This window comes from Galeopterus variegatus, unplaced genomic scaffold (assembly GCF_000696425.1).
Source record: "Galeopterus variegatus unplaced genomic scaffold, G_variegatus-3.0.2 Scaffold12, whole genome shotgun sequence".
NCBI classification, from domain to species: domain Eukaryota; kingdom Metazoa; phylum Chordata; class Mammalia; order Dermoptera; family Cynocephalidae; genus Galeopterus; species Galeopterus variegatus.
The window spans coordinates 71,846-83,213 of NW_007726123.1; the positions used below are offsets into that span (position 1 = coordinate 71,846).

Below are 11,368 nucleotides of genomic sequence, written 5' to 3' on the forward strand. Positions count from 1 at the left end.
GCTCACTGGGTTAGGGCATAGTGCTGATAACAGCAAGGATATAAGCTCATGCAGCTGAACAAAAGCAACAAAAATATATTATTTTAAAACGGGCAAAGAAGGCTCTACCTAGCTAGTTCAGTTGGTCAGAACGTAGAAAAGAAAATAACATGTTAGTTCTTCTGAAGGATTATTTCTTCACAATAATATAAAAAAAATTGAACTCCTTGTGCATGGGAATGTAAAATGGTACAGCCTCTATGAAAAACAGTATGATGGTTTATTAAATAATTACAAATAGATTTACTATATAGTCAAGAATTTCACTTCTGGGGATATACCTAAAAGAAGTAAAAGCAGGGACATGAGGATACATATGTGGCTCTTTCTGTGCCTGCTGCAGCCATGGCTTGTGGTCCCAAGAAACATCTGACGTGAGTAGCAGCTCCGAAGCTTGGATGGTGGATAAACTGACCAGTGTGTTTGCTCCTTTTCCACCCACCAGTCCCCACAAGCTGAGAGAATGTCTCCTTCTCATCATTTTCCTAAGGAACAGACTTCAGTATGCCCTGACAGGAGGTGAAGAAAAGAAGATTTGCATGCAGTGGTTCACTAAGGTAGGTGGCACGGTCTGAACTGATATAAAATATCTGGCTGGTTTTATGGATGTCATCAGCACTGATAAGGTTGGAGAGAATTTCTGTCTGATCTATGACATCAAAGGTCACTTTGTGGTTTATTGTTTTACACCTCAGGAGGCCAAATACAAGTTGGGCAAAGAGAGAAAAATCTTTGGGACAGTAAAGGAATCTCTCACCTGGTGATTCATGATGTTCCCACAATCCACCACCCTGAATCCCTCATCAAAGATTGACTTGGAGACTGGCCTGAGCACCGATTTCAGCAAGTTTGATGCTGGCCACCTGTGCATGGTGACGGGCAGTGCTAACGTGAGAAGAATTGTTGTGAGCAGCAACAGAGAGAAACATTCTAGCTCTTTCAATGTGGTTCATGTGAAAGATGCCAATGGGAACAGCTTTGCCACCCAGCTGTCCAACATTTTTGTTATTGTCAAAGAAAGAAAAACACAGATTTTTCTTCCCTTAGGAAAAGGTATCTGCCTTACCATTGCTGAAGAGAAAGATAAGAGACTGGAGGCCAAACAGAGCAGGGGGTGAAATGCTCTTTAGGTGATGTGCTAGAAAACTCTCTTTCCTTAATTAGAGATAATACAGCATTATTTTTTTTAAAAAGATACATATGTACACCCTTGTTCACAACAGCCAAAAGGTAGAAGCAACCAAGTATTCATCATAAGGTGAATAAATAAATAATGTGTGGTATACAATGAAATATTATTTATTTTTAAAAATAAAGGATATTCTAATGTATGCTATAAGTGGATGAACCTTGAAACATGCTAAGTGAAACAATTCAGACACTATTGTATGCAGTTATGTAGAAACATGTATGTATTACATATATGAGATACATGTGGTAAGACCTGAACGAGGATTTCAGCTTTGCTCAGTCTAGAGGAAAGAGGTATTGAATTTTGATCCTAGCCAAGTTAACTCACTTATTAAAAAAAAAAAAAAAGAAAGAAAGAAACACTCTTCAGAGCTGGCTGGTTAGCTCACTGGGTTAGGGCATAGTGCTGATAACAGCAAGGTCAAAAGTTTGAATCCCTGTATTGTCCCCCCACTCCCTCAAATATATATATATATAGATAGATAGATAGATAGATAGATAGATAGATAGATAGATATAGATAGATATAGATATAGATATAGATATGTGTATATATATATGTTGCTCTTCAAAGAAATACAACAGAATTAATAGTTTTTAGTACACAATTTATAAAATTATGGGTCATGTGAAGAAACAGGAAAGTATAATCCATATACAAGACAAAAAGCAGGCCTTAGAAGTTATCCCCATTATATCCAACATGTTGCAATTAGCATACAAAAATTAGGAAGAAGCTATTATTAACATGTTCATTGGTGTAAAGGAAAATATTCTCATAATGAATAAACAGAAACTTGGCAGAGGAATAAAAATTGTTTGTAAAAGAACCAAATAGAAAGACGATGAAACCAACAAACAAAAACTTTTGAGTTTATTATCAGATTAGAAATAGTAAAAAAAGAAAAAAATGTAAAGACAGAGCAATTAAAATGATCTAATCTGGAGAAAAGAATGAAAAAACTTTGAAGAAAAATAAACAGAACCTTAGATACCTGTGGGATGATTGAGTCCCAGAATACTTGAGACCGGACTAAAAATTGTTTTTAAAGAACCTGTCAGGCTAGGGCTGGGTCTGGTGTTCACAGACCCCTCAAGCCTATTGTCCAGACTGGGGCACAAACCCTTCACACGCAGGTCTAGGAGCTAGGTAACTGGCCAAAAGATCCTTGGAGCAGTAGGTTTGAGAGCATGGCTCCATGGGGCAGATGTCCAAGGTAGTAAATGTCAGCCAGGTGGCAGTGCCACACATGTGCATTAACTTCACCCACACACAACTAGTTTACAATGAATGCACTGCACCACCCCCAGCCAGAACAAAGGTGAGGGAGTCTGATTAAATTATTCTATTTCCCCAACAATCCACCCCTTCAGGGTCCCTTGCTGTACTATCTATGCATTCAGAATCTTCTCTGATGTTCCCTTAGTGAGGATAAATAATGCTTACATTTACATAACTCAGTTCTGTTCAATATGCCTTAAGGATTGTAGTTCTGTCCTTTTAACTATTAGCTGCATATGTTTGGTTAGTAGTCATAATTGGTGTGATTTTCCATGGGAATCCTGCCGTCATACTGATGGGAAGTTCAATGCACATTCAGTGGGCTGACACATTGATCACGAAACTCTGATGCAGAGCCTGCAGCCAGAACACTATGGGCAAAAAGACAGAAGGGTTATTTGTACCAATAGATTATCTGAATAGCTTCTGGGATGACCCTCATCTTACCCGGCCAGACCACTCCTAGGAATTTGACTGAAAGCCCAGGTCCTAGCACTTTGACTGTGTTCATGGCCTATCCACATTGTTCCAAATGACTTAGCAGTGTTGGAGCTGCCTGGGTTAAATCTGTAAGAGAATCAGAGGTTAGTAACACATCATCAATGTAGTGAAACATTGTAACTGTGCTGGGCCTAGTCCACTTGGCTAGGTCCCCAGGCACCAAACCATGACAGATGGTTGGTCTATGCAGATAACCTTGGGGCAATACTTGAAAGATCCACTGTCTTCCTTCCCAGGTGAAGGTGAACTGATCTTGGCTATCAGCCAAGATTGGAATAGAGAAAAAAGCATTTGCAAGGTCCAGTACATAATGATAAATTCCCAGCTGAGTTGTCAGCTGGTCCATCAAGTTGTGAACTGAAGGCACAGCTGCATGCAAAGGAGGCATTATTTTGTTCAGTTTTTGATAATCTATAGTCATTCTCCAGGTACCATCAGGTTTTTTCACTGGCCATGCCAGAGCATTAAATGGGCTATGAGCCAGATGAATAATACCAACTTTCTCTAATTCCAATATAGTGGCACTTATTACTGCATGTCCTCCCGGTAGGCAATATTGCTTTACACTAACTACACATCTTGGCTTGGATAACACCTGTGGGTCATGTTTAGCATATCCTCATAACACAGGCTTTACTGTCTGTATTCACAGCTGAAACTATCCAACTGTTGTACGCAGGTGCAAACCATAAAGTACATCCATACCCAAGATGTATTCAGCTATGGGGGACACAGTATATACATGAGGAAGTAATCTTCCTATGCCCAATGGCAATGACACAGCTTTAACCTCAGTAGTATGTTCTCCATAGCCATCTATATGAACTGTGGCCCCTGGAAATTTATCTGGATAGAAATATATCAGGCTACATTCTGCACCTATATTCATCAATGCCAAAACATGCTGCATATTTGTCCTCGAGCAATATATTGCCAATTCCACATGAGGCCTCCAGTACTCGCCTGCACCCGAAAGACGAGTACCTTGGCCTGCTCCCTAATCAAAATGGAACAGTTCATCTGCCTCCTCGGGAGCAACCAAAAAGTCTTTTGAATCCATGGAGCATACCCTGCTACCTGTTTCCAGACATTTGGTAAAACGCTGTTCGGGGCACAATTGCTGCCACAAAGGAAACAGAACTTCATTTAGCTGCCAGTCAATTTTCTTTTTATCAGCTCCTGCTGCAAGCAAGTCAAGCCACATCTGCTTACAGCTAGTCTTGCTTGGCCCCTTTGGGATAAAATCTGAAGTATTTCTTGGGGGTTTGGTCTTAGCCACCTTTTGGACCCCTTTTGCTTGTCTCCTATCCTCTACTTCACCCAAGCTGGCTATCATGGTCATTACCTCACATACAGGATGACCAATGTATGGGGCCACTATGGCCATCAGTGACCCAAAGGATGTTGACAGGGCATTTTGCAGCACTATGTCTCTCATGCTGCTTGTAAAGTTTTCATCATCTGGGACTCAAGGGTTCACATTAAAAATGGACTGCCACATCCCCAGATCTTGAATGATTTGGACCAGCTCAGCATATGTTTGTCATTTACTAACAATCTTGGGCAGTTCTCCATCATTTGCCCACATGGTTTGGGCAGCTGCATTCACCCGTTCCATCAAGGAGTAATTACCTCACCCTTGTGCATATCTGTGGCTATTCTGCAGCCACTGGGTGTATATGGTAATGGAGGCAAATTTCTCCACATCCTCACCAGAACACATCACACTATCCAACCCTAGGTTTCATAATCACAACAGCCAAGCAGTCAGGGTCTCCTCATGTTTCTGCCTGAACTGTCTCCCCAAGCCAACCAGTTCAACCTGTGTATACAGGACATAGGTGGTGCTCTGGGTCACCTATTGCTCACCCACTTGTCTGTCTGGTCCCATAGACTGCTCATGTTCCAATTTCTTGTGTGCAACAGGTTGTGCCTGGAGATGCACGGTCTCCCCCAACTCACCACTGGGTTTGTCATCCTCCCTCGTGTGAGAGGCAGGAGTGGCCAGTTGCTGCACATCATCCTCCAGGATAATCATCCTTGCTTTCAACATCTCTGTTTCTGCCACAAACCTCAATCACTTTGCAGCAGAATGAGCAGTAGACAGGCTCCAGTCAGAAGAAAAGTGGCCACCGGGCACAACATGCTCAAGGATAACCACATTTCCTCCCCCTCCCAAAGGGTTTTCTGCCATACTGACTGGTCTATGCTGCCTTGCAATAGAGTGAACAGAAACCAGATCTCAGTCAACAGGAAGGTGGCCATAGGGCACAGCATATTCATAAGTAGCCACATTTCCTACTTTTTCCAAGGGGTTTGGCTCTGTACCTGTTCAGAATCCTGCTACAAGTATGCCAATTGTTAAGCTAGGGCTGGTCCTGGTGCTCACAGACCCCTCAAGCCCGTTGTCCAGACTGGGTCACAAACCCTTCACATGCAGGTCTAGGAGCTAGGAAACCAGCCAAAAGGTCGTTGGAGCTGTAGGTTTGAGAGCATGGCTACGTGGGGGATTCCTGAGGCAGTAAATGCCAGCCCGGTGGTGGTGCCATGCCTGCGCACTAACTCCACGCACACACAACTTGCTTGCAAAGAATGTGCTGCACCACTCTCAGCCAAACCCAAGGCAAGGGGGCCTGATTAAATTATTCTGTTTTCCCAACAGAACCAAATAGAAATATGAGGAAACAAACAAAAAATTTGAGTTTATTATCAGATTAGAAACAATTCAAAAAGAAAAAAGTGTAAAGACAGAGCAATATAAAAGACCTAATATGAAGAAAAGATTGAAAAAAGTTTAAAGAAAAATAAACAGAACCTTAGATAACAGTGGGATGATTGAGTCCCAGAAAAAGAGTGGAGAGGCAGAAAAATTAAATGGGGAGGAAATACAAATCAACAACTCATAGCTGAGCACTTTCAAAATTTTGCAGAGGGCCGGCCCAGTGGTGCACTGGAGAGTGCACCACTTGGGAGCGCAGCGGCACTCCCGCCGAGGGTTCAGATCCCATGTGGAGACCGGTTCCCGCTCACTGGCTGAGCGCGGTGCGGGCGCAACACTGAGGGTTGCGATCCCGTTGCCGGTCCCCGGTACGGGCATGACACCGAGGGTTGCGATCCCATTACCGGTCAGTAAAAAAGACAAAAAGGAAAAAAAAATTTTGCAGAAAACCTAAATTTTTGATCTGAGAAGATTGTGATGAAAACAGAGTATTTTAGTCAATCCCTCTTGGTTCAGGTGCAGTTGGGGGTGGTACAGCACAATCTTTGTACACAAGTTGTGTGGTGGTTGAGTTTGTGTACATGCATGCCAGTGTATTTTTAGCTTGTTGGTAGGCTTGTGTGTTCTTCACTGTGTGAAGCAGTGGGTGGGCAGAACTTGTGTCTAAAAATGGATCACATTTACTTTGCTGTCAGCTGCTCAGTTTCTCTTTGCACTCCCTAGCTTTTAGACATGTGTGTGCCGAATAAAGCTTATTATTCCTTCAACCAAGGCACCAAGGACCTTTTTCCTATTAAATATGTCATAGACCTGCATGTGAAGGATTTGTGACCCAGTCTGGACAATGAGCTCGATGAGTATGTGAGCTCCAGAGCCTAGGCCTAGCTCTACAGAAGGTCAACAAATCTAAAAAAGAAAATACACTACAAAAAACCTCAGAGGAACAAACGAACAAAATATAAACAGACCCATCATACTCAAACTGATGAAATCCAAAAATAAAGGGATAATTTTGCTGATGATCAGGGAAAAACAACACATTACATACATAATAATGGAGGATTTTTTTTAAAGCAAATCTCAATGGAATGACATATTTCAAATGCAGAAAGAAATTCCAAATGTCAACAAAGGATTTTATATTCAGCAGAACTCTCTTCCAAAAATAAAGCAGAAGCCACAATGAGAAAACACACACTTATCTGAATGGCTAAAATAAAACATCAAATTGCTAATACCATGTGATTATGAGGATTTGGAGCAACTAGAACTGGAAATGCAAAATGATACAGTGACTTTGGAAAACAGTTTAGCAGTTTCTTATAAAGTTAAAAACACTTATTGTATGACTCAGATATTCTAGTCCTAGGTATTTACTCAAGCAAATTGAAAGTTAATGTTTAAACAGAAACCTGTGTGTGAATGTTTATAGCCACTTTATTCATAATTTCTAAAAGGTGGCAATAGCCAGATGTCCTTGAGCAGGTAAATGGAAAAACTAACTGCTGCATGCATACCATAGAATCCCAATTGGCAATCAGAAGGGCCAAACTACTGATTCACAAAACAACATGGGTAAATTTTAAATACATTTCTTTAAGTGAAGGAAGTCAGATCCAAGGAATATGTATTATATAATTCTATTTACATGCATCCTAGAAAAGACAAATTTATAGAGATGGAAAATTGTCAGTGGTTCTCAAGGGATGGCGTGTGAGAAGGGGTTGACTACAAAGGGGCAGCAAGAGAGGTTATTGGGGATAATGAAAGTTTAGCATTTTACTGGGCAGGTAACATACAAGTTTTGGTATGTTGTGTCTATTTTCACTGGTTTCAGGAAATTTTTATATTTCCTCTTTGATTTCATCTTGTACCCATAGGTCATTCAGGAGCACACTTTTCAATTTTCATACATTTGTGTAGTTTCAAGAGTTTCACCTGTTATTGATTTCTATTTTAATTTGTTGTGGTCTAAAAGTGCTTGAAAACATTTCAATTTTTAAAACTTTGTTAAGAGTTTGCTTGTGACCTAACATGTGTTCTATCCTGGAGAATGTACCTTGTGCTGATTAGAAGAGTGTATATTCTGTAGATACATTTGATTGAATGCCCCCCCCACCAAGGTAATTGAAACTTAATCCCCACTGTGACAATTAAGGCTGTGAAGTCCTATTATAGATGCCCTAATGAATGGATTAATAATGGTGGTCATGGACATGGTTCTGAGGGCTTTACAAGGAGAATACATGAGGAGCTCTCTCTCTCTCTCTTCTCCATCACATCTGTCATGTGAAACCGGAGTCACTGCCACTATCAACAGGGCCTTTACCAGATGCGCTTCCTGGAGTTTGGACTTCCCATCTTCTGAAACTTCACCAAATAAGTTCCATTTCCTTACAAATCACTGAGTTCCAGATATTCTGTCATAAGCAACAGAAACAATGAATATGGTAGTTGTTGGGTGAAATATTTGGTGAATATTTGCCAAGTCCAATTAAAGTGTAGTTTAAGTCCGGTGCTTCTCTGTTGATTTCTTGCCTAGATGATCTGTCCAATGCTGAGGGAAGGGTGTTAGGGTCCCCAACTAATATCATATTGGAGTCTATCTCTTTAGGTCTCAGTGTTTGCTTTGTTTATCTGGATGAATATATATTAATTATTGTTATGTCTTCTCATTGCAGATATCCCTTTATCATTATATAGTGATCTTGTCTCTTTTATGGTTTTTGGTTTATGGTCATTTTTATCTGATGTAAGAATAGCAACTTCTACTCATTTCTGGTTTCCATTTGTGTGGTGTATCTTTTTCAAACCTTCATTATTAGGCTGTGTGTTTCCTTACACATTAGGTGACTCTCGCTGACAGTGTACTGTTAAGTCTATCTTTTTAATCCAATCAGTTAGTCTGTGTTGAGTGAGTATTTTAATCCATTCACATTTAGAGTTGTTACTGAAAGGTATTGTTTTACTCCTGTCATTTTATCCATTTTCACTTGGATATTTGAAATATCTTTTCTTTCTTTCTTCCCATTTTATTGTTTGTCTTCAGTGTTTGTTACTTTTTTGAGATAATAAGACATAGTTTCTTTCTCTTGTTTGCATTGTAGTTCTACCAGTGAATTTTGTTCTTTCTTGTGTATTCATGGTAGTGATTATCATTTTTTGAATTCCAGATGCAGGACTTCCTTGAGGATTTCTTGTACATCTTTTCATTTGCTGGTGAACTCGCACAGTTTTTGTTTGTCTAGGAAAAACACTATTTCTCTTTCATTTCTGAAGGATAGCCTTGCTGGTTATAATATTCTCAGCTGGCAGTTTTTTCTCTCAGTATTTTGAATATATCATCTCATTCTCTTCTGGCCTATAGACATTCTGTTGAGAAGTCTGCTGTTAGTCTGAAGGGAACTCCCATATAGGTGACTTGAAGCTTTCTCTTGCTGTTCTTAGGATTCTCTTTTTGAGTTTTGCCAGTTTGAATACAATGTGACTAAGAGAGGATCTTTTTGAATTGAATCTCTTTGGGGACCTTTGAGCCTCCTGGATCCAAAGGTTCATGTCTTTACATATAACTGTGAAATTTTCTATTATTTAATTGACTGTGTTTTCAATACCTTTTCCTTTCTCCTCCCATTCTGGAACACTTCACGTTGTCTACTAGGTCTCTCAGAATTTCTTCATTAAAAAAATTTTTTTTGTCCACCACAGTTATTTTGAAAACACTGTCTCCAAGATCAGAAATTCTTTCTTCTGCTTGCTTTTGCCAGTTGCTTAAGCTCTTGGTTGGAGCTGCTTAAGCTCTTGGTTATTTATTTTATTTTATTGAAAGAATTCTTCAGTTACAGGGGTTCTGCTATTCTTTTTTAAGGTATTGATCCCTTCATAGATTTTCTCCTTCATATCCTGGATTTTTCTCTTTTATTGTGCTGTCTGAGTCTTCCTGTATATCAATAAGTTTTCTTAAGACTTTTGCTCAGAATTCCTTTCCAGTCATTTCAAGGGTTTTGCTGCTCTATCGGCTCTGGTACTTGAGAATTATTGTATTTGGTGATATCATATTTTCTTATTTATTTTCCCATATTTCTAGTATATCTACATTGATGTCTGGTCATCTGGTAGAGCAGTTGCTTCTTTTATTACTTGGGAATGAACTTTGCGGAGGCATCCTCCTTAGGTATGTTTTATCTTATTCACAGTAGGGTGTTTTAGTATTGGTTCTGGGTAGACACAGTAGTGTAGTCACTGTGTGGACGACTTTCATCACATTCAATGTTGGAATTGTATGTGAATGCCTTCATTGCCTAGGCACTGGGGCACTTAGTGATTCCTTGTTGAGGTTAGTGACATAGTATTGGGTCTTTGAGGATGTTGGTGAGCTCTCAAATACTTGGGAGAAGCACCTGGATTCCCTGTCACTCTTTGGCTTGGGTGGGTGATGCTGGACAGGCTTGGTGCCACCGTGACTATTGTCCTCTGACCCTGATGGGTGCACTAGGGCATAATGGAACTCATCAGCTTAAATGGGTGACCTTGGGTGGGGTTTCTCTTTCCTACATGCAGAAGTTCCTCCTGGATATTTGTTTCCCCCAGTTGGGGGATGGGTTGGTGATGGTTGGGAATTATCTTCCTTACTCTAATTGGCTATCCTGGGTTTCTGCACTCTCCAGAGATTCTGTGTCTTCCCCCAGATCAAAGCAGTTGTGTGGGCTGCACACACATACCTCTCAAACCCAGGTGAACTACTGCAGGAGACAGCATAATTCCTGCTTTCAAATGGGCCACTGGTGCAGGGGCTGCAGTAGCAATGAGATGCCTGAATGATGGCATCTTGCACTCTTGCTGTTTGTCATCTCAGGCTATCATCATTGCTTAAGGTGTCCATGACTGAATTTTTTTTTAATGTAAAAACATAAAAAGAAACCATGTGAACAGAACATTTCAAATTAATAACTTTTAATAACTGTAAACTATAAACATAGTGATAATGATTTTTTTGTGGGATACAAATAGAAATGCAACACAAACTCTCTTCATAAACCTCTACTTAATGAAATTATTAAAGGATAAACCTAAGCTTTCCATTTCTTTCATAAAATACGTTGCTTATGTTATACTGAAGAAACTCTTTTTTAAATTTACATACTTCATGTACCACTTTTTATTACTAAATTAAATAGCCAAATACTGTGAAGACATCTAATCATGTCAAATGAATTTACAGGTGTCTTTCAATTAAAAACAAATACATTGGTAGCTCCAGTGCACTTTTTTTATTGTTTAAATAATTTTTTCCTACTTTTTAAACAATTTGTTTAAATACTTATCTTAAAGACCTATAATTTATTTTGAAATAAGGAAAATTATTGATTTTTTCCAAACAGTTAATCAGTCTTCCCAGCATACTTTACTGAATAATCTTTCCTTCAAATATATATATATATCTTTAGTACATATCATTAGAGAGCTTTTTTCTGGGCTATTCTGTACCAGTTTTATGCTGTTTGACTTACTCTGCTATATATATTTTAATATTTACTAAGCCAAGTTCTTCATTACTTTTTTATCATCACTTATTATTTCTTTTTCCTTTTCTTTCGTTCTTTTTTTTTTTTTTTTTTTGGAAGGTGGTTGGTGCGGGC

At 39.4% G+C, this 11,368-nt stretch overlaps 1 pseudogene; it reads left to right on the forward strand.

Annotated features, from left to right (window-relative positions):
* Nucleotides 1–384: 384 nt before the first annotated feature.
* Nucleotides 385–1,157, forward strand: LOC103607415 (annotated as a pseudogene).
* Nucleotides 1,158–11,368: the final 10,211 nt, after the last annotated feature.